Source organism: Balaenoptera acutorostrata, chromosome 9 (assembly GCF_949987535.1).
Source record: "Balaenoptera acutorostrata chromosome 9, mBalAcu1.1, whole genome shotgun sequence".
Lineage (NCBI taxonomy): Eukaryota > Metazoa > Chordata > Mammalia > Artiodactyla > Balaenopteridae > Balaenoptera > Balaenoptera acutorostrata.
In genome coordinates, this window is record NC_080072.1 from 76,209,835 (window position 1) to 76,230,819 (window position 20,985).

Consider the following 20,985-nt stretch of genomic DNA (forward strand, 5'->3'; position numbering starts at 1 on the left):
GCATATATTATAGGGAAGACAGATATGTTTAAGTGCAGGCAAGTTACAAAACCACAAATAAACAAAAAACTTCAGAACAATAAAACAAAATCTAGTTTCTATTAAAAAAAACTACTATAAATATATCAAATATATTTTTTAAAAACTGTTCAAATAATAAAATAAAAATTTGATCACAATTTCTCAACAAATAAGGTATCTCAATAGAGAAACAAAAACTATAAGTGAGACCAGATGAAAATTCTGGATGAAAAGTACTACTAGATGAAAAAGAAATAAAAAGCACTAGATGAACTCAATAACAAACTTCAACACTATTAACAAAATTAACTGACATATAAAACATTCTACCCAACATTAGCAGAATACAAGTTATCTTCATGTACACATGGAATATTCAGGATAGTAATATAATAGGCCATAAGATATGTTTTAAGAAATTTAGAAGAATTGAAGTCTTACAAAGTATTTTTCTAAATACTATGGAATTAAATCTGAGATCAATCTGAAAAATATATAGAAAATTAGCAAATATTTATAAATAAACATGTCTAAATAATCCATGGGTCAAACAAGAATCAAAATGGAAATTAAAAACTATATATCCTAAACTATATCACTAGAGTGATAGTCAGCATAGTAAAAAGAAGCTTGCTGACTAAATCCTGAGCAATGGTAAATACTTGTTTAAACGAATAGAACTGTGATTCCTGGTACAACTCATTCCCTATTTTTTTCTAACATTTTACCCACTTACACATAGTATTTGTCAAGTTGTATGGTCTCAGAACTTGTGTCGGTGCATGTGTGTGTATGTTTCTGTGGTTTATGTATTGGTATATCACTTAAAACCACTTTCAAAGCACTTTAGATGGATATTGCTCACAAACCTTAGCAGGAAATGATGCAGTTTTTAAATTAATTTTAATTTTTATTTTTTTGAAAAGTAGGTATCTTTTATTTTTTAAAAAATTTTTATTGGAATACAGTTGCTTTACAATGTTGTGTTAGTTTCTGCTGTACAGCAAAGTGAATCAGTTATACATATAAATACATCCCCTCTTTTTTAGATTTCCATCCCATTTAGGTCACCACAGAGCACTGAGTAGAGATCCCTGTGCTATACAGTAGGTTCTCATTAGTTATCTATTTTATACATATTAGTGTATATATGTCAATCCCAATCTCCCAATTCATCCCACTCCCCCTTTCCCCCCTTGGTATCCATAAGTTTGTTCTCTACATCTGTGTCTCTATTTCTGCTTTGCAAATAAGTTTATCTGTACCATTTTTCTATATTCCACAAATAAATTAAGAAATACATGCAGTTAAGATGTGCTTATTTTATGCTAGTTTGCTATTTTTACTATGTAATTTTGAAAACAATAAGTGTTTTTATGTGTACAGTTAAATTAATAAAGAAGAAAAATCAATTTCAATGTTAACTTGCTATATTTATATGCAAAATCTAAAAAGAAATGATACAAATGAACTTATTTACAAAACAGAAACAGACTCACAGACTTAGAGAGCAAACTTATGGTTACCAGGGGGGAAGGATGGGGGGAAGGGATAGTTAGGGAGTTTGGAATTGACATGTACACACTGCTATATTTATGGCTGATTTACTTTGTTGTATAACAGAAACTAACACAGTATTGTGAAGCAATTATACTCCAATAAAGATCTATTAAAAAAATAATAAAATAAAATGGATAACCAACAAGGACCTACTATTAGCACAGAGAACTCTGCTCAAAGTTATGTGACAGCCTGGATGCGAAAGGAGTTTGGGGGAGAATGGATGCATATATGTGTATGGCTGAGTTGCTTTGCTGGGCACCTGAAACTATCACAACATTGTTAATTGGCTATACTCCAATACAAAAGTTAAAAAAAAATAAATGGTTAAAAAAATTTTTACTTGGAAATTTATTCTAAAGTTAAGATGTTGGATATTATAAACTGTGTAGAAAATGCAAATTTTATTTAGCATAGATGAAAGGAGCTACAAATATTTCCTACTTACAAATAAATTTTGCTAACATCAACCTTTTTAATATTCCCTCAAAGACTAAATATAAAGAGTATGTGATATTAATGACAGTAATGAAAAATGACAAAGTGAAAAATCTTCTAAATATGAGTTAATACCATTCAAAATTCATATATATATAAGATTGTTATTAGCTCTTTCTTATATAAATTTACTTTCTAAATGTGGTAGTATAACATTTTTATGAATGATCAATGTGCAATCTGATTTTATATGCCTTTTGCCTAAAATAAATAAGAACACATGCTGAAAGCATGCAGTTTCATTGATCATAAAGCACTTAAAATGCTTAAAATGTAAGTTTAGGATGAAATATATGCCATGTTCTGACAAGTGACTGATTCCTGACACTAACCTATTCAATTAAATATACATTAGTTATACAATAGTGAGTTCTTCATAACTCTTATGTGATGTCTAGGCAATTAAGTTTACATCAGATGGCACATGTTTTCGTCTCTGAATTGAATGATTATCTCTTGAGAATAGAAATCTAACTATGGATTATTGACTATTGCTCTGATTGGCATTTGGATATTCTGTAAATTAGATGTAAGTCAATGTGTACATGGGATGTACAAATGTTTTTAAAGTCTATCACATGGAACCATATATCTTAGTGAGTAATTGGAAACTTGTACTGAGGAATATATTAGATAAAGCCTGAATTCTTTGTATTTCAGTCAAAAGCAGGAAGACTAGTATACTATGTATATGCACAAACAAAGCAGTTTGAAGGTAAACTCTGTTAGGTTTACCTTCTATGCTTTTTTAGCTTTAAATTTTTATTCCCTGATGTAACCCCTATTCATAAGCTAGTGCCTTCTTTCTTTCTTTACTTATTTCCCCTCCTTTCTCCCTTCTTTCCTTCCTTCCTTTCTTCCTTCCTTCTTTCCTCCCTTCCTCCTTCCCTTCCTTCTTTCCTTTCTTCTTTGCGAGTTATCATTTAGTAAGTACCAGGAACTGTTCTTAGTACTGAGGATATAAAAATGAATAAATATACATCCTGCATTAAGGGTTTAAGGAATAGAAACAAATAAGTGTAATAATATGTACCAGGAATTATACATATATGTACCAAGTTCATTGGTAATACAAAAGACAATAATAAATTATAAGTGCATAGTGGAGAGGGATATCTCATAGGCAGTATGAAGGAACTGACTCAGGAAATCTTACAGAATTTCCTTGGTGAAATATAAGTCCGCAGTTATAATTTGAATTTCAATAAAATATTTTAATGTTTCCTAATGTGTATTACATATTTTATAAACTAACGAGATCTTCTACCATGACATATCTTTTCATTCATGTAAAATGAACATCAGTGAATTAGATGTCAGAAAATATGGTCCCAATTTTAGATGCACAATAAGTTGGGAGCAGGAAAAACAATCACACAGAAAGTAGAACTAGGATTGACACTTGAATTATTGGTTAAATTTGAATAAAAGAAAAGAGGAAACATTCTTAGAAACAGAAAATGATAAATGGTTATTTTATATTACTCATTTTATGGTTAAAGTGCCTATTATAAGAGGGATAAATAAATTGTAGAATAGTTGATTGAATGAATACATGAGTTTCTATAGAATTCCTTTTAAAACACAGGTCTCTCACTTAGGGGCAATACATTAAATGCCTAAATGTATTATTATGGTTGAGTCAACCACCTTCTTTTCAACTGGGTTTAGAAGCATGACTAAGAGGGCTTTTTCAGCATGACAGAGTTTGATGCCTAGGTAGCTGAGATGCTGAAGAGGACAAAAAAAGCCTGAAGATAACCATCATCTTCTCATGAAATTTCCCTAATAACAGTTTATGTAGCACTCTTACCCATGGATATTCCATGTACCAACTGAAAGCTTGGGCTAGGGTGTAAATGAACTTCCATGTTACTTCAACTACTCCTTTGTTCTGATGGAAGAAACCTCCTTCACGCTTCTTCATTTGTGTAGTCTCAGATACAAGTATTTATTGTTGTTTAAGGTTTAGGTAATTTTTCATATTATAAAACTTTACTTTCAAAAAAAAAAAAACTCTTACATTTTAGAGCACTTAAGAATTTGAGTTATTTTCAATATTCTGTAATAACCTAAATGGGAAAATAATTTGAAAAAGAATAGATACATGCATATGTACAACTGAATCACTTTGCTGTACACCTGAAACACAACATTGTTAATCAACTATACTCACATATAAAACCAAAATAAAAAAGAATTTGAGTTATTTGTACATGTACTATTATTTGGAATTCATAAAAATTATATGAATTAAATAAGTCATATCCTACAAACTAACTTTATATTTTTCCTTTACAGTTCTATTTGATGTGTAGTTAAATACAATATACTTCACACATTTAAAGCCTATGATTTGATAAGTTTTGTCTTATATATGTACCCAGGAAACCATCACCACAATCACAATAATGAACATATCTATAGCCACTAAAAGTTTCCTTGTGCCCTTTGTAATTCCTCCTTCACTTATCTCCAGGCAACTGCATATCTGCTTTCCAATATTGTAGTTCATTTACAAATTCCCCTTAAAAGAAATTAAGAGACTTGTCAAAGATCAACATAGCCTATATACAGTGGAATTAATACTTGAATGATATTCTAATTTTTAAACTAATGCTATTTTCATTACTTATTTTCATTATTTCATTACTTATTTTCATTGCATTATTTTTATTACTCACAATAGAATAACCAGAACACTCCTGAGAATCTCTTCATGAGAACAAAGGGTCAACCCCCTAATGTCAGAAAGTTTCTTATTAGGGAACACAGTTCTGTGAGCAATGATGACCCATTGAAATGAGTTTAGGAAAAGTTGAAACTGCAGCACTCAATGAGATTGCTAATGTCCCTGCATTTGAACTTATTTCAAGCTTCTTTTTCTCCTCAAACCTCCTCTGACACTCTTCTTGATGGACTCACAGCTGATGAGCTTGCTTCAAAATTCGAAGAGAAAGTAAATGTAGGCTGATGTAGAAAATCTACATCTTCTTTCTAATCCATATATTTACTTGATGAAACTATAATTATATTTTTGCTTTCCCTCCTATAATAATGAAGTATCCGTGCTTTGATCAAAAGTCAAAACTTTCATTGTTTTTTGGATCTGTGCTCAGTCACTTATTTAAGGAATCATTCCTAAAATTAACCCTTCCTCTCAGTTGAATCTGGTGGTATCCAATCTCCCCCCTCATCAATTCCTCCCTCTCCTGAGCGCTTCCATTGCATCTCCTCAGCATTCTCTTGCTCCAGGTTTTTGTCACTTTAAAATCCCTTTCTTAACTGCCTTCAGGTGCTGCCTACCTATTGAAACTATTTTGCATTTTAAAAGAAAGAGAGAATCATTCTTGTATTTACATTAAAAAATTAATACATAAATAGCAAACTCTTTTCAGCTTCTTGTCACTGTGATGTCATAATTTTTAGAGTTTGAGGAAGTGGAATAAGAACCTTATTTTATTTATTCAAGAAGAAACAACTAGACCCTGAAACAAAACAGAAATTATTGCTCTTGGTTTTTCACCTCTAGACATCTTGAAAACTTGATCTATATAAGGCCTACAGGTTGCTCTGTGTCATTTAGGATAGAACTGTGAGGCTCATTCTGTTTAACACCTGCAGGCATGATTGTTAACTGGACAGTTTAACTACAATATAGCAACATGGCAATGAAGTGAAAGATGTCTTTGTGGTTTATTCAGGAGTTTAATTGATAGAAAAGGGTCATGGATGAATACATATCTCTTCATTCTGAGCAGCTTGGCCAGTGGGAACTGATCAGTGTTAAAGCAATCCCAGTGACTCACTGCTCTTGTTATCTCTATCCTTCTGGGAAGTTAGTACACTAATCAGTCCTTGTTCACAAGCTGATCTGTGAGAGATAGTTGTCAGGTTGGAATGTGTGGTGTCAGTATAACAATAAAAATATCTCCCTTTTATATGTTATCTTTCTCAGGGCAGGCACTGACATCATCCAACTTCCTTCACAAGACACCTGTGATGTAAACCCAAGGACAAATGCTATTATCTTTGATGATTTGATAAAGAAGCAGAGGTACTGAGATAGCAAGTGACAACCCCAAGGTCACCCTAATGATGAACATGTGGAATGTTCCCTGATTCTAATATCTTGCCTTGTGCCTCTCCATATAGCAGCTGGAGATATCTTATCAAAACACAAATTAAATCATGTCAGTCCTTGTAAATGCCTTCCCATCTAAATTCTAAACTATTTTCCATGAACTATGAGGCTTTATATAAATTGGCCTCTGCCTACTCTGCACACTCGCTTGTACCCCAGATTCATTCTGCTCTTAACTCCATGCTTGTCAATTTTTCCTGAAGTTTGACACACATAGAAAAAGATACACTGCGGTAAATTTTAAAAACTGCTCAGGATTGGGCTTCCCTGGTGGCGCAGTGGTTGAGAATCTGCCTGCCAATGCAGGGGACACAGGTTCGAGCCCTGGTCCGGGAAGATTCCACATGCCGCGGAGCAGCTGGGCCCGTGAGCCACAGCTACTGAGCCTGCGCGTCTGGAGCCTGTGCTCCGCAACAAGAGAGGCCGCGACAGTGAGAGGCCCGCGCACCGCGATGAAGAGTGGCCCCCGCTCGCCGCAACTAGAGAAAGCCCTCGCACAGAAACGAAGACCCAACACAGCCATAAATAAATAAATAAATAAATAATAAAATTTAAAAAAAAAAAAAAAAAAAAAAAACTGCTCAGGATCAGTGAATTTGGGCCCAGGAGCTCAGGACACATGCATCATGCCCAGCTGTCTTGAGGACTAAGTGTATTGTTATCTCCATACATCTCTAAGCCGTTTGCATCACGCCGTTGTGACTTGGTCTGGTTGGGAAGCTGCTTTAGTTTTACTGCCCTTCTTTCTGTTCCTCAAATGTGCTGAGCTTATTCCCCTGGTTAAAGTATTTGTACCTACTGTTTCCTTTGTCTTGGATGCTCATTTTTTGAAACCTTGCATAGTTCTCTATTAATCCAAGTCTCAGGTCAAATATTAGCTTGACAGAGAGATATGTCCAACACTCAACCTAAAGAAACCCTTTAGTCATCCTCTGTAACATCTCTAGCTTTGCCTTATTTTCTTCCTAGTGTTTAGGGCTACCTGAGTTTATATTTGTTTCCTCATTTGTTATCTTCCTCTCTCCTACAGAATGTAAGCTCATGAAAGATGGAACCTAATTTTTCTTGTTCAATGTCATTGTCCCATTGCCTATTATGTTTTCTGGCATATAAAAGAGGCACAGCATTTGTTGAATATACTGCATAAACTGTAGAATTCCCAGAATTCCTGCTTTGCAATAATATTTCTAGTCTTTACAACAGAGAATTCCAGAACACTGGTGTAGACAGCCATTGGTCCTCCACTGAGTTTTAATAGGAATGGATGATTATATCTCTGTACTGAGATGGATTATTTACTGTGCCATAGTATCATAGATCATAAAGTTTTCACTGAGAATACAAGGAGAAATCCATCTTTCTATGGAAAATGAATGCTCCAATTCTCCAGGACAAGTTCACATTCCCGTTCTGAAGATTTAAACACTTCCAAGAGGGAAGGACATTCACACATTTCCTTATTAGATTACTTGACTATTATAAGGGCTCCCATCTTCCCTAAGCATCTTTCAGGTACTTTCATCTCTAGGTAGATACTAAGAGTTGATATCAACACTGTGGTCTATAAGAGCAAGTACACTACAATCGGAGTCAAGATGCTTAGCTACTAATCTTGGCTTTGTTCTAACTGTCAAATTGGGAAAACAACATTTCCTTCACCGCCCCCCACCCCAGGATGCTCAAATGTAAGTTTAGTGATTAAGATTAAGTTATAGATAGGAACGCCATGACAAAAAACTGAGAAGTATACAGAAAGAATGTTTTATAGTTATAAACTAATGCAATGCTACCTAAGTACAAGTAATGCCTTCTTTAAATAAAATAGCTTTTTGTTTCCTTTACCACTCTGACTTTAATTCTAGCTAAGTTTGTGGTATAGTTCAGTTTTATTTATTTTATTATGTTCCTCAGCTGCATATGTTGAGATATGATTTGCTTTCCAAAATGTTTAGACTAGCTAATGACTTCACAAATCTTAAAAATTTGTCAAAGTATTTCATGAGAATAATTTAAAAAGTCAAATAGTAGTAATAATGAAGGCTTATAACACAAAGAAGCAGTCCCTTACCTTCAGTCATTCCATAGACTCAACTCTTCTCCTACCATACCATGCCATTCCCAATAGGAAAACACTCTCAACTCTTTTGTTCTTAAGTTCATCTTCTTAATTAATATTAATGTATGGTTATGTCTTCATTAATTCCTTGAGAAAAACTGCTCTATCATATTTCAGCCCAGGCATTTACTATCAATGTAATATGGGGCTTGCAATTTAGCCTCACTCTGCATCAGTTTCCTCATCTGTAAATGAGGATACTAATTTTAACCCTCTCTTTTATGTGGGTTAAATAAGTTAATGTGTTTAAATCAGCTAGAACATTATGTAACTCATAATAAGCATTCAACTGATGGTGGTGGTTGTTGTTGTTGTTCTTCTTCTTCTTTACCAATCTATACCCCCTTTTCCTTAAACCTCGTCCTCCCAATAAATCATATCTCATTTTTGGATAAATTTATTTTTTTAGTATGTTGGTGTAGTTATTCACTGTTCCCCCAAGTAGTATAATAAATACATTTCCTTTCTCACACAACTTTTAGGCATTTTTTTCTAGAGTTAATCATTCATATTCTCTCTCTCTCTCTCTCTCTCTCTCCCTCCCTCTCTGTCTGTCTCCTCTCTGTATCTCTTACATGCTGTGTTTTCAAAGAAAATCTGAAATGGCTATCTGATAAAGTTTTCCCTTAATGTCCTATAGCTCTATAATCTGTTTCTCAACTCAATCACCCATACAGTTATATCTCTCAAATAATTTTTCATATTACTTTGCTTTCTGAGGAATATCCATTCTGGGTTCCTCCAGCCTTTTGCTCCTGTCCAGCCTGGGAGCTTTTGAGAACTGCTACATAGCCATCATCCTAGGACTTTCTATCTTACTGTCATTTCATGGACATTCTTAACCTCATTCTCTTCTTCTGTGTATCATGTCTTTTATTTCTCAATTTTACCCTAGTTTTATTGGAGTACATTGTCCAGTAGCTTGCAAAAGTTGATTGGAATATTTTATGTTCTTTCTTTTCTCTTTGTTTGAGAATGCCATTAAAATAGGGGCCCTCAAGTTACTATTATAAAGTGAGATTTCCACAATAACTGCCTTATTTTATTCCAAAATTTTCAGTGACTTCAGATAAGTCATATCTTGTTATTGCACAATTTTGTTGTCATTGTTGTTGCTTATGGGTAAGTGGGGAACTGCAGAATCCCTATCCTATAAATAAACCTTCAGTTTATTCCTCTGTTCTCTATCCCATATCTCACTTCTCGTTTCTATTGCATTTGCCATTCACAAACCCAGTTTTGTGTTTCTAAGCTACTGTTTGTTAACAAGTTGTCATCTATTTTCCTATTCCAGACATTTGCCTACAAAAATGCATGTGAGAGCGTATTTATGTATTTGTGTGTGTAAACCTGGATGTGTTAATGACAAAATAAAACATTTTCAAATATGTATATACTTACATAAATTAGTAATATAGGAAAATGCACAGCTAACCTTGTCTGTTAATAGCTTTCTTTGCTAGCATTACTATGTTACTTATTCCTCAAATTAAAATTAAACAACATATTTTCTCTGTATCCCCTCTTCAGCTACCACAATTTCTGCACAGTAATGGTTGCAAAAATTAAATTCATGATTTATACTCCTATTGAAATGGAGTGTGCATATGTAAGGACAGTGGTTGGCTGATACTAGAATCACTTTGATAACTTTGAAAATATCAATACAATGTACAGGATCAACCCATAAGTATTTTGAATCAATTATTTTATGGCAAGAACAAGACATCTGTACTTTAAAAAAATTTCCTATACTTATGCTGAGCAAACAGTTTTTATTGGTATATTGTAGATAATGGTTATTTTTGGCCATCATACTTTCATGTGATTTCATAACGACAGTCTGAATTCTTCTAAATTGTTTAACTATTCTAAAGGGTCACAAATATTTTTACAAGCTATAATTTGTTCTTATATAAGCTTTCAGATTATACCACCTTAAAATATGCTCTAGTTTTAAATTAAAAGAAGTATGAGTCACATTTTCATATCATCTACATTTTTTAAATACATGACCGGCAGGATAAATTTCTTAATTTTCCACTTCTAGAGACTTGTTTTGAAATATATTTGTTCCATCCATAAAGAGAGGTGGTTGTTTTAATGTGCTCAGTGTTTATGCAATAACTTTTAGTTTCTGTTATGTTTAATTTTGCTAATTGAAGTTCCTAAAGGGCAGATATATTCAACTTTTGCCATGTGCTACTTTTCATATTCCTCTGCATAAATCAAATTATTAGCTTGGTAACTATGAAACATCCATTAATAATAGAAAATAAAAGACTTCTTTTCAGCAGGCAGGATTTTAACTTCCTTAAGAGTTAAAAAAATTCAGTATGATTGGATTCTCCTAAATGACAAGCTATTTAAGAACTAATCTATACCTTTGAGTTACTTTTATCTTCCTTCAATGAGTATCCAGTGCTGTTAAATGAGAGGGAATAAGAAGGATCTTATTTTTCATTCAGACATCACTAGACTTCAAGGAGTGAGGTTTACAATCTCATTCAGCTTCCTATATCCTTGCTGGAAATCAGAAAAAAATGAAACAGCCACTATATTCTGAAAAACCAGTCTAAGATTCAAAGGTTGATTCATGACTCTAATAAAAAAAGTAGGCTTAAAGAGGGAAGATAACATGGGCTTAGAGGATAACAAATCACACTGTTTGGGAGCTAAAGGGAAAAAATGATGGAGGCAAGCAATGTTTTGAGAAACAAGGACTAAAGGAGAGAAGGTGGAGAAGCTTAATTTAATTTTGTTTTGTTTTGTTTTTTTTGCAGAAGTAAGATGATTCTATATACTAGGATATACATGTGGCTTTTTAAGTGCATGTTGTCTGGATGTGACTTACAGAGTACTTGATGCAAAGTAGACCCTCTATAAAATAGTTTAGAATAAATAAATGAATAAATGATTCAAAATATGTATTGATTACCTCTTCTGTAGGTGAGTTGTGAAATTCTTGCTTGCTGTCATTTACAAATTTGGTGGGAAACACAAACCATCAGTACTCTTCTTGATCAACATTCTTCTCCCTCTTGCTGTTCCTCTTAAGGAATACTAGACTACAGACCTGCCAATGAATAAAATATAATTTACCAATTTTAGAAATCATATAAAAGCTATTTAAGATACTACATTTTTTTCCATGAAAATCAGTCATTTGATGAATGAAGCCAATTTTTGTGTTTTAAAGGTTTAGGGTTATTTAGATTGTAGATACTATGATATGATGATTTATCCTTTTTGAACTCTTTAGCAGTATATACTTTCTGGCCATTAAGATATAATTTAATCAATTCTATTCAATACCATATTAGTTCTTGTAAAAAAAAAAAGTACTTGGCCTAATTTAGCTTTATTTCAGATCATGCCATTAAGTTAAAAATATTATTACATTCTTCATGGAGAAGTGTCTGTGTGTGTGTGTGTGTGTGTGTGTGTGTGTGTGTGCTTAACCCATTTCCCAGGTAATAGGTATATAATTAAGATTCTCAGTTATTGTCATCTTACTAGGTACTATGCACTGTGGGTATCAAATTCAGACATTAAATGAATGTGGCACTTTCATAGGAGATGTAATTTAGATTCAAGTCTAATACTTGAAATTGTGGAAATGAACCAGATTTTGTAGACAAAGCTCTTCTCTATGCTTAGGTATTTGAGATCAGTAACATTGTCTTGATTTCCAGATTGCAGGGAGGATGGCTGCTGCTGCCAATCCTTCAGCGTTACAAAGAGAAGACTGTCAGTACCAATGAAGATACAATGAGGCCATTTGGAAAAGAAGCGCTTCAGGCAAATTCTCTTTGTAGGAGGAAAGGTTATCAGGCCTGTACTCCAATGCTTTGTCAGGACAAATTCTCAGAACTGCATTAAATGGAATCCATCCTTGAAACAAAGCTCTGTTAAGGAAATATTTGAAGTAATGTTAGTAGAATTCTAAGCATACTAAGTTGACAATTATGAAAAAGACCTATTTGTTTACACTAAAGAGTACATACTAGATAAGAAAGTTCTAAGTAATTTATTATAAAATTATAGGAAATAAGGACAGTAAACATCCATAAGGTCACATAAAAATAAACTGCTCTCTCCTGCATGTTTATGTTGCCCTAATTTCCCTAATGTGTCCGCTGACAGAAATAATTTCTGACATTGAGCTTGAAATTTCTTTTTTATGTTCTTATATCATCTCCTTACCATTTTTTAATTATAACACTTTAAAATTATATTCTGTGTAGTTAGAATTTATGTGCTTCAATTATCGACAAGTAAAATTGGCATCTCTTTCTAGCTATCACTTAGCTAAAATATGTAACTGCTGTTGTAAAACTGGGCTTATAAATAAATGTTGATGTTTTCAAATTTATTGTTGTTATTCACTGAGTGGAAAGATCATTGTACTTGTTATCAAAATCCACAGATTATGATCTTAGATCACTTGTGAGTTATATACTTTCAGCAAGAAATTCATTTCAACTTCCTGGGGCCCAATTTTGAAATTTATTAATGTATTGCGCTGGAGAGACAGAGACAGAGAGAGAGAGAGAGAGAGAAGAGAGAGATTTGAATCAGATTATACATTTGGTTCTCTTTAATACTTTTATTCAGTTTTTGGAGGAAGGTTTCATACTGCATATACCATCTTTCTCCTTTCAAGTATGTGTAGGGTGTACATATGACCCAATGACCAATTTTGCCCGACCTACATCTGCCTTCTTGTATAATTATTAATGGCATCTACTTTTATTCTCAAAAATGCCTCAGTTTGGATGACAAATTATATGCTAATCTTAGGTTTGTATACTACTGTGAGCTAATTCCTTCCACATGCAACTCAGGCCAAACAGCAAATAAAGTAAAACTAAATAAAATAGATAAAACTAACTAAATAAAGTAAAATGTAAGAAGTTTTTATTTTGCTCTGAAAACATCATTAGAATCTAGTGTTTGAAAATTTGTGTATTTTGAAAACGAAGACACTTTTAAATTTGCATCTGGATATTCGTGAGTAAAGCCTATATACTAATAAAAGAGAATAATGGAACCAAATAAGTAGCCATCTTGAACCCTTCCCACCATTAAAAAAAAAAAAAAAAACCTCCATGATTGGAAGGAGTCTGCCATCTGTTGTCATGGCCTCTAGATTTAAAAGATCTATCTTCTATCCCCATTTTCCAGGCATTACTCTATACACTTAGAGAAAAGAACAACAACAACAAAAAATCTCAGCATATACAGAAGTAGAGAAAATTTTATAATAAAATTACACATATCCACCATCTCTCTTCCACAATTGTCCAACATTTGTCAAGCTGTTTCATTTGTTTATTCCTCTTTCTCCATCATGCCTTTGGTGTTGAAGCATTTTAAGAAAAATCCTAGACATAATGTAATTGTACCCATGATTTAATATGCATCTCTATCTAATAAAGATACCTTCTTTATCTCCAATTCAATTAATGAGAGTATAAATGAAATATTACAATGCATTATATGCAATTTTAATGTGCTAAATAGACTTTCCTCTATGAAAATCTCTTACCAAGATCTAGGAAATAGCTCTTTGCATGGTCACATTTATTCAAATGTTCTCATTTTAATCTCCACAATATGTCCAGAAAGCAAGTACTGGAACATTTTTATTTTACTTTTTTTAGAAATAGGAAGAGGGTATGTGATCTTAGGCTTAAATTCCTGTTCCTAACTGGTGTTTTCTCCATTATTCTTTCTAAAGTCTGACTCAAACATTCACATTTTTCCAAAAAAACCCTAATATTTGCCTTTTATAAATGTTTTCCAGATGCCATCTCCCTAAAACCAATATATTATTGCATGTGCTTAATTTTTTGTTTATAAAATCTTATCATATATTATTATATTTAATCACAAACATCAGTATGTGACATAGGTATTGTTTCTTCATTTCATAAATGGTGAAAGCTAAGACTAGGAGTTCCACTTCTGGGATGCCAGCATAAGGAGTTCCACAGACCCATTGCCCTGCAAAACAAGTAAAGTTAGTACAAAATATTAAAAAAAAAAAAAAAAAAAAATCAACCATTCTAAGGATATGCAGCAAATGAAAAAACACATTCAAAAAAATCTACTGAAACTCAGAAAGGAAACAAGATTCTTTGGCATTTTAGCCATGACCCTATCCTCCTGCCACAGACAACTCAGACTGGCAGAAACTGCACCCGAGCTCTGGGTGGGCGTGGCCAAGGGGCCACTCACTGTCATCCCCTCTCAGCTAAGGCTTACTCTATATCACCAGAAGAAGCAAAATGCCAGTATTTATCATCTCCTCCAACTCCAATATGAAGAGGTTAAATCCCTGGTGAGTACAGTTGAGAGCTGGAAGCTTCTTTATACCACCCAGCCCTGACGTACACGATTGAGGCGCTACCCCAGGCGAAGCCAGCTGAGAAAAATGAGGCCTTGATAACTTTCATCTCACAGAGTGGAGGTTTCACCCAAGACTGAGAAGACTGAGAAGAGGATTTTGCCCTTCCCAGCGCTCAAAGTATTATTCAAGGTATGACTTCAAAAATTATTCCAGAGGTCACGTGGGAGGTGGGCGCTGGGGGCAGCGAGAGGACCTGAGCTCACACACTCTCCCGAGATGCACTGGGGTCTCTTTCCTGCTGCGGGCTCTGCGTTGGGGCCAGCGGCATTCATGACGTCAGGGTCAGTCCCAGATCTTAAAAAAAAAAAAAAAAAAAAAAAAAAAATTCCAGGAAGAGAGGAAGTCCATAAGAAATAGAGCTCCAATACTCTTCCCAAAGGAATTAATTTTGTTAGAAACAGTGTGAGGAAGGTGGAGACTAACAGCATTCTCAAAAACAGTAGTTCATCTTAATTAAGAGCAATAAACTAAACCATAGTTTGGCTGGTGAACCAGAGAGACAGCAATGAAGAAACAGGCTGGAGTCAGAAAAAAATTCTCATAGACTGCCCTCAATAACTGCCTTTGCCCAAATTTGGTTGGATCAGAGTGCTGAGAAATTTGTGCTCCAGGGCATTGTGAAAAACAATAGAGTATTAGGCTGGTAATTAGTGGAGCCTCACATGTGGGGTGCAATACAATGGAGAGGTCCAGGAGAAAGATAATCAGACCTCTACTGAAACCACTATTATCCCAAGGTGACTGTGTACATACTCAAGACTGAGACTTCTGATGAGCGAGACCAAAGTCTTCACTATGTGGGTAAAATACACTTCACTAAAATGTGACTTTTACCACAATAAAATAAATAAAAACATTAAAAATAATAGTCAAGTCACTAAACAGGTAAACACACAAACAATACCAAAAACAAAAGGATAGGGGAGTTAGTATCCAGAGCCTCTATAAGATATTAGTTAAATGTCCAGTTTTCAATTAAATAGTGAGACATGTGAAGAAACAGGAACATGTGACCCATACACAGGATAAACATACAGACAATAAAAACTGTTAGAGGAACTAGCTGTCAGATTTAAAAAGTAACCATTATAAATTTGGTCAAATACAGCTAAAGAAGTAAAAATGTATAATCAAATAGAGACTATCAGTGAAGACACAGCATTTATGAAAAAGAACCAAATGTAAATTCTAGAGTTGACAGGTGCAATAAGTGAAATTAAAAATCCACTTGAAGTGTTCAAGAGTAGTTTTTAACTGTTAGAATAAAGAATCTGAACTTTAATAGAAAATTAATATACCATATTGTTTTGTGCTCCTTCTCTTAATTTGATTACATGTTCTTTGAAGACTAGACCATGTCTTCTTTATTTGGATTTGCTTGTTTTTAAGGATTTTCTAAGTAAAACTTCAAGGTAATGTTCCCTAATATATGGTACACTAATATACAAATAGGTATACTAATACATGTACACTAACTTTTATTTTCCCAGTGCTTTAATATACATTATCTTTGCAATACATATATACTGTGGCAAAGGAAGAAAGGTAATATACCTACTTCACAAGTAAGGAAACAGAGGTTCACTGACTTAGGATTAGCCTCACTAAAGTCACCTAGGAAGAAAACCAAGGCAATGACAAAAGCAATGAGTCAAGCCAGGTCACAAACCTGGTCTCTAATCAAAGATTGGTTGGAATGACTCATTAGACTCAGTTCATGTTTGCTTCATTTTACTATTGAATAGGCAAACGTGCAGACCAGTTAAGGAAACAGATGAGTGAACAAAATGCTCTGATGTCTCCATAGGTCTTCATGAAGGTGTACCCAGGTCTGTTGGCAAATATAGTTTAATACCAATTAAACAACTCACATGAAAGAAAAGCTCAGAACTGAGGCCTTTGACTTTTAAATCATTATTCTAGGGTAGTTGCTAAATCATACTCAAGTTTCTACTTTAATACGGTATAAAGGATTCCTTGTTATATCTTGTTACATAATATTGGGTTCTGTTTTTCTGGATCATCAAATCAAAAGGCCTAGCGATAGCCTATTCATCAAGTTACAGTCCTAGTGTGATGTTATTTCAATTATACTGTTTACATCTATAGAAGCAATTTTTTTAAAACAAGTGAATCAAAAATTTAAATTAGTGTCTATCAATTCTATATTTTATTTTTTTAACTGTAACTTCCATTGAACACTACTTGTTTTTCCTAAGCAGTTTTTCTGCATGTAATTAATTGTTCACTCTTGACTTGCAATTTTCAAATTACTAAGAAAAGTAGCTTAAAACAGCAGTGTGACTTAGAAATTTCAACTGCACATAAATTTGCAGTTTTACTCCATTTCCAGATTTGGAAGATACTTCAGTAGGAGAGACTAATTTTTTTCTTGTTTGGAGACTTAGTATCCCATTAAGCTAAGTGAGCATATTTGGTAATTTTATAAATAAGTCACTGTGCTTCATTAATAAGCGCCACTTGCGATCTTTGTGGTTCCTATGTGGCACTCTAAGGCATCCCTGTAGGAGAGTCACGGTGTTCCTAAGAAAAGCTGTAAGTAAGTGTGTTGGGTCAGCGTGGTACCATTTTAAATGATGTGTGTACTTGTTATGTGTACAATATGTGCACTTGTTATGGTTTAGGTAAAGAAGTCTGGCACACAGCAGGTGAAAGTAAATTTCCTTTACTTGGATGTTGCTGAAGTTACAGGGCAGTGAAGGGAGAAAATAAGAGTAAATATCTGAAATAATAAAAGAAAGTCATAAAGACCTCCCTAACATTTTTAGGTTTCATTGTTATTGTCTATGACTTATATCTAAAACAAAACGGCTTCAACTAGCTGCATCTGATTAACCCAATCTTCCTTTAGCAAGGTGCTTTAAATAACCTCTGCTAAATTTTTTGTGAAATTCCCTAAAACATATATAAATAAGAAGACATTTTGTGGTTCAAATTCAGTTTTAAATGTGGTAACAAGTTCTTCCAGTTTATTGAGTCAATCATTCAGTAGTACTTTTGAACACCTATTATGACCAGATTTGATATTAGGAACACAATAATGAAAAAAGAAGGAAAGAGTACGTGATGTCAGATGTCAGACCTTGAACCCTGTGCCTCCTGTGTGAGATGTAAATCTTCCTGTTCCACTATGCATGCTGACTGTACTTAATAAGATAGAGTCCCTTCTTGTGATAAGATTAACATCTCCTGTGACAGTGAAGTATAATTATAACTCAACTGCAAAGTTTAAACACACACAGATATCTGTAGAAATATTTTTCATGTCTTGTTACATTTCTTTGCCTAATTTTTTGAATCACATCTCCCTCCTCCAACTTTCTTTTTCTTATTTTGTATCTTCTCAATTTCTAGATATAATAACATTAAGGGTCATCACGAATTGAAAACCAGGAACAAAAATCTCAAATTCTATATATTTGATTTTATGTGAAAGGGAGGATTTTCTGGTACAATATAGCCAAGAACATACAAATAGTTTAATGAAACTATTTTGAAACTTACTGCTCAACTGTCCTGGAATAAAGGCCTGAGGGGCTCAGCCAGTAAATAGTCTGGTGTCTATGAGCAAGCTTGGGATCTATAAATGATAATTGCCCTATGACTGGTACCACTTCATTTTTGAAAATGAAAGTTTCTTGTTTGCAAATGTACATGCTGAGAGAAAGCTGTGGAAAAGCTTGGGCTACTTTAGGAGATGTTGCAAGCACTTAAACAGATAAAGAGAGGGGAAAGAGAACAGTAAGAAAAAGGCATGTGTATGAGATGAATCATGAGAATCTGTTCAGAGAAAGAAATGTTGAAGGAACAATAGCAGGAAGAGCAGAACCTAAGCCTTATCACTCCCTCCTGCTTCCCACACATTCACTCTGGCCTAGCTCAAGCCAGAGACATGATGAGCACTTTTGATATGAAATTTTGGGAAAAAAATGAAAGGGAGGAGACTATCAATAACTTAATAATCTGTAGAACTGGAGGGAAAAGTTTAAAAAATGGCAATACTTATTTTGGCTTTACCTACCACAAAGGCTATTATAAATGAGAAATTCTGAAAAAAGAGACCTCTTAAAGTGGAAAAGAATGAGAGAAAGGACCCTAATGTTGAGTACCATCTGTGGAGTACAGAGTTCACGTGCATTATATTATTAATTTTCACATTAATAATACATTTATTTTTCTTCCTATTTTTATATAGGAAAAATGAGGCTCAAGAGATTTAATTTTGTTTATCCTAGGTCATACAATCCACTGAATTTCAACTGTGTTTATTTGTCTAATGATGAAGTTAACACTATCACTCTAAAATCCTGTAGTATTCTGCTCAGAGTAGTTGGGAGAAACATATTTAGTGTTCAACTTGATTCATTTTATCTAGCGTCTCTACATCCACCTCCACATAAATGCTTAAAAAATAGCACAGGGTCATGAATATCGAACTCTATAAGTTGTTTTTTGAGCACTCCATATGTTGTTGCAGGCTAAGGTTGGGAGAGGCTGGAATACATATTATATGGATGAGTGACATGGATAGCCAAAAACCTGGAGGGGACCTGAGTGAGTTCTAGTATAACTTAAAAGGAAACTGACGAGTCATGTAAGTCTTAAATTACATGACCAGGCCACATGAATGGCAGCTAGACTACAATTCCACATTTATTTTAAAAACCAAGAAATTAAGATTTACCAGAGCTAATAAAGTGGTACTGCTTTTCCTACAACATAATTGAGACATTAGTTCAATCATTCATAAATTAAACTTTTATTGAGTACCTTCTGCCTGACAAATCAATGTTAGCCAACTGGAGTATAATCATGATTAAGGCCTGAGAATGACTATTCTAGCCATCAAGGAGCGTGCTATCTAGTGAGAGAGAAAGGCACATAAACTTAACTATTATGATGTGTTAAACATAGTATTAAGAATATGAGACCATCAAGGAGAAGCATTAACTCATTTGTAGGAAGTTAGGGACAGTTTATCGGAAAGGATATATATGGATACAGATATAAGTATGTAGATATTTATTTATATATTTCATAGAGAGATTAAATTTTAGTCAAATTAAGATGATGGGGAAAGAACATTCTAGATAAAGAGGACTTTAAGGAGGAAATTGGGGAATTCTTGGGTGAAAAATGCAAATATGATTTGAATTTTTACTCTGCCATTGAGTAACTTTGAGACCTTGATTAGTTTCTTGACTTCTCCAAACTTCAACTTCCTCATCTATTAGAAGATTATACACAGGGAACTCTGCTCAATATTATGTAACAACATAAAGAGGAAAAGAATTTGAAAAAGAATTTTAAAAAATCATCTGCAGTGTTGGCATTGTCACACATTAATCTTTTATATGAATAGATCTGTTTTTTGGATCTCCACTACATTTTAATGATGAATGTGTCTATCCCTTAAATGGTACCATAGTGTCTCAATTGGTATAATGTTATAAAAAGTATTGAAAGCAAAAAAAAAAAAAAGATTACAATAAAACTCTGTACAGAAAATGGTTTGTGAGACATAACCAGTGTAACTCACTAGGAAGTTCAGACTACTATAGCTGAAACTTGATGATAATGTTTCTCCATACATGTTGCCTCCATACATCTGATGTCCTGAGAGTCTAACCTTCAATATTGCTTGAGGAAGAGCAAACCTAAAGGTATTTAAAAATTCTGTTAGTTACTCACTGCTATGCTAGATGGACCATAGTTCTGATTTAGCATGATAATTCCTTTTCATTTAGTCCTGTCCTTCTAAATCCCTTAGATTCAAGCAGTAGCCTGGGTGAATGTTTTGCATGTCATGTAGTACAAATAGCCACATCACACACCTTGTTTAACTTTAGAATCCCTATATTAAGAGTTGCCACAACACATCTACTTTGCTTCAGGAAGTGGTGTTGTGACAGCTGAGATACATAAATTCTGAAGCAAAGTAAGGAGCTTAGGGGACTCATTTGCATGTCAAAACCCAAATTTTGCTTCTTCCTCATTTTCATTGACAATGAATGTGTCTAGCTAATGGGAGCAACCTGACAGAGTTAGGCATTTCAATGAGTTCTCTAAATGCTTTGCTATAGTAGAGTCTGAAAATTAAAATAAAACTTTAATCATGTAGCCACCTCCAAGTTTTAGAGTGTTAATAACGATTAAGGACCTTAGTCTGCTTCTCTGTTCTACAAAAGACTTGACATCCATAGGGGGGAA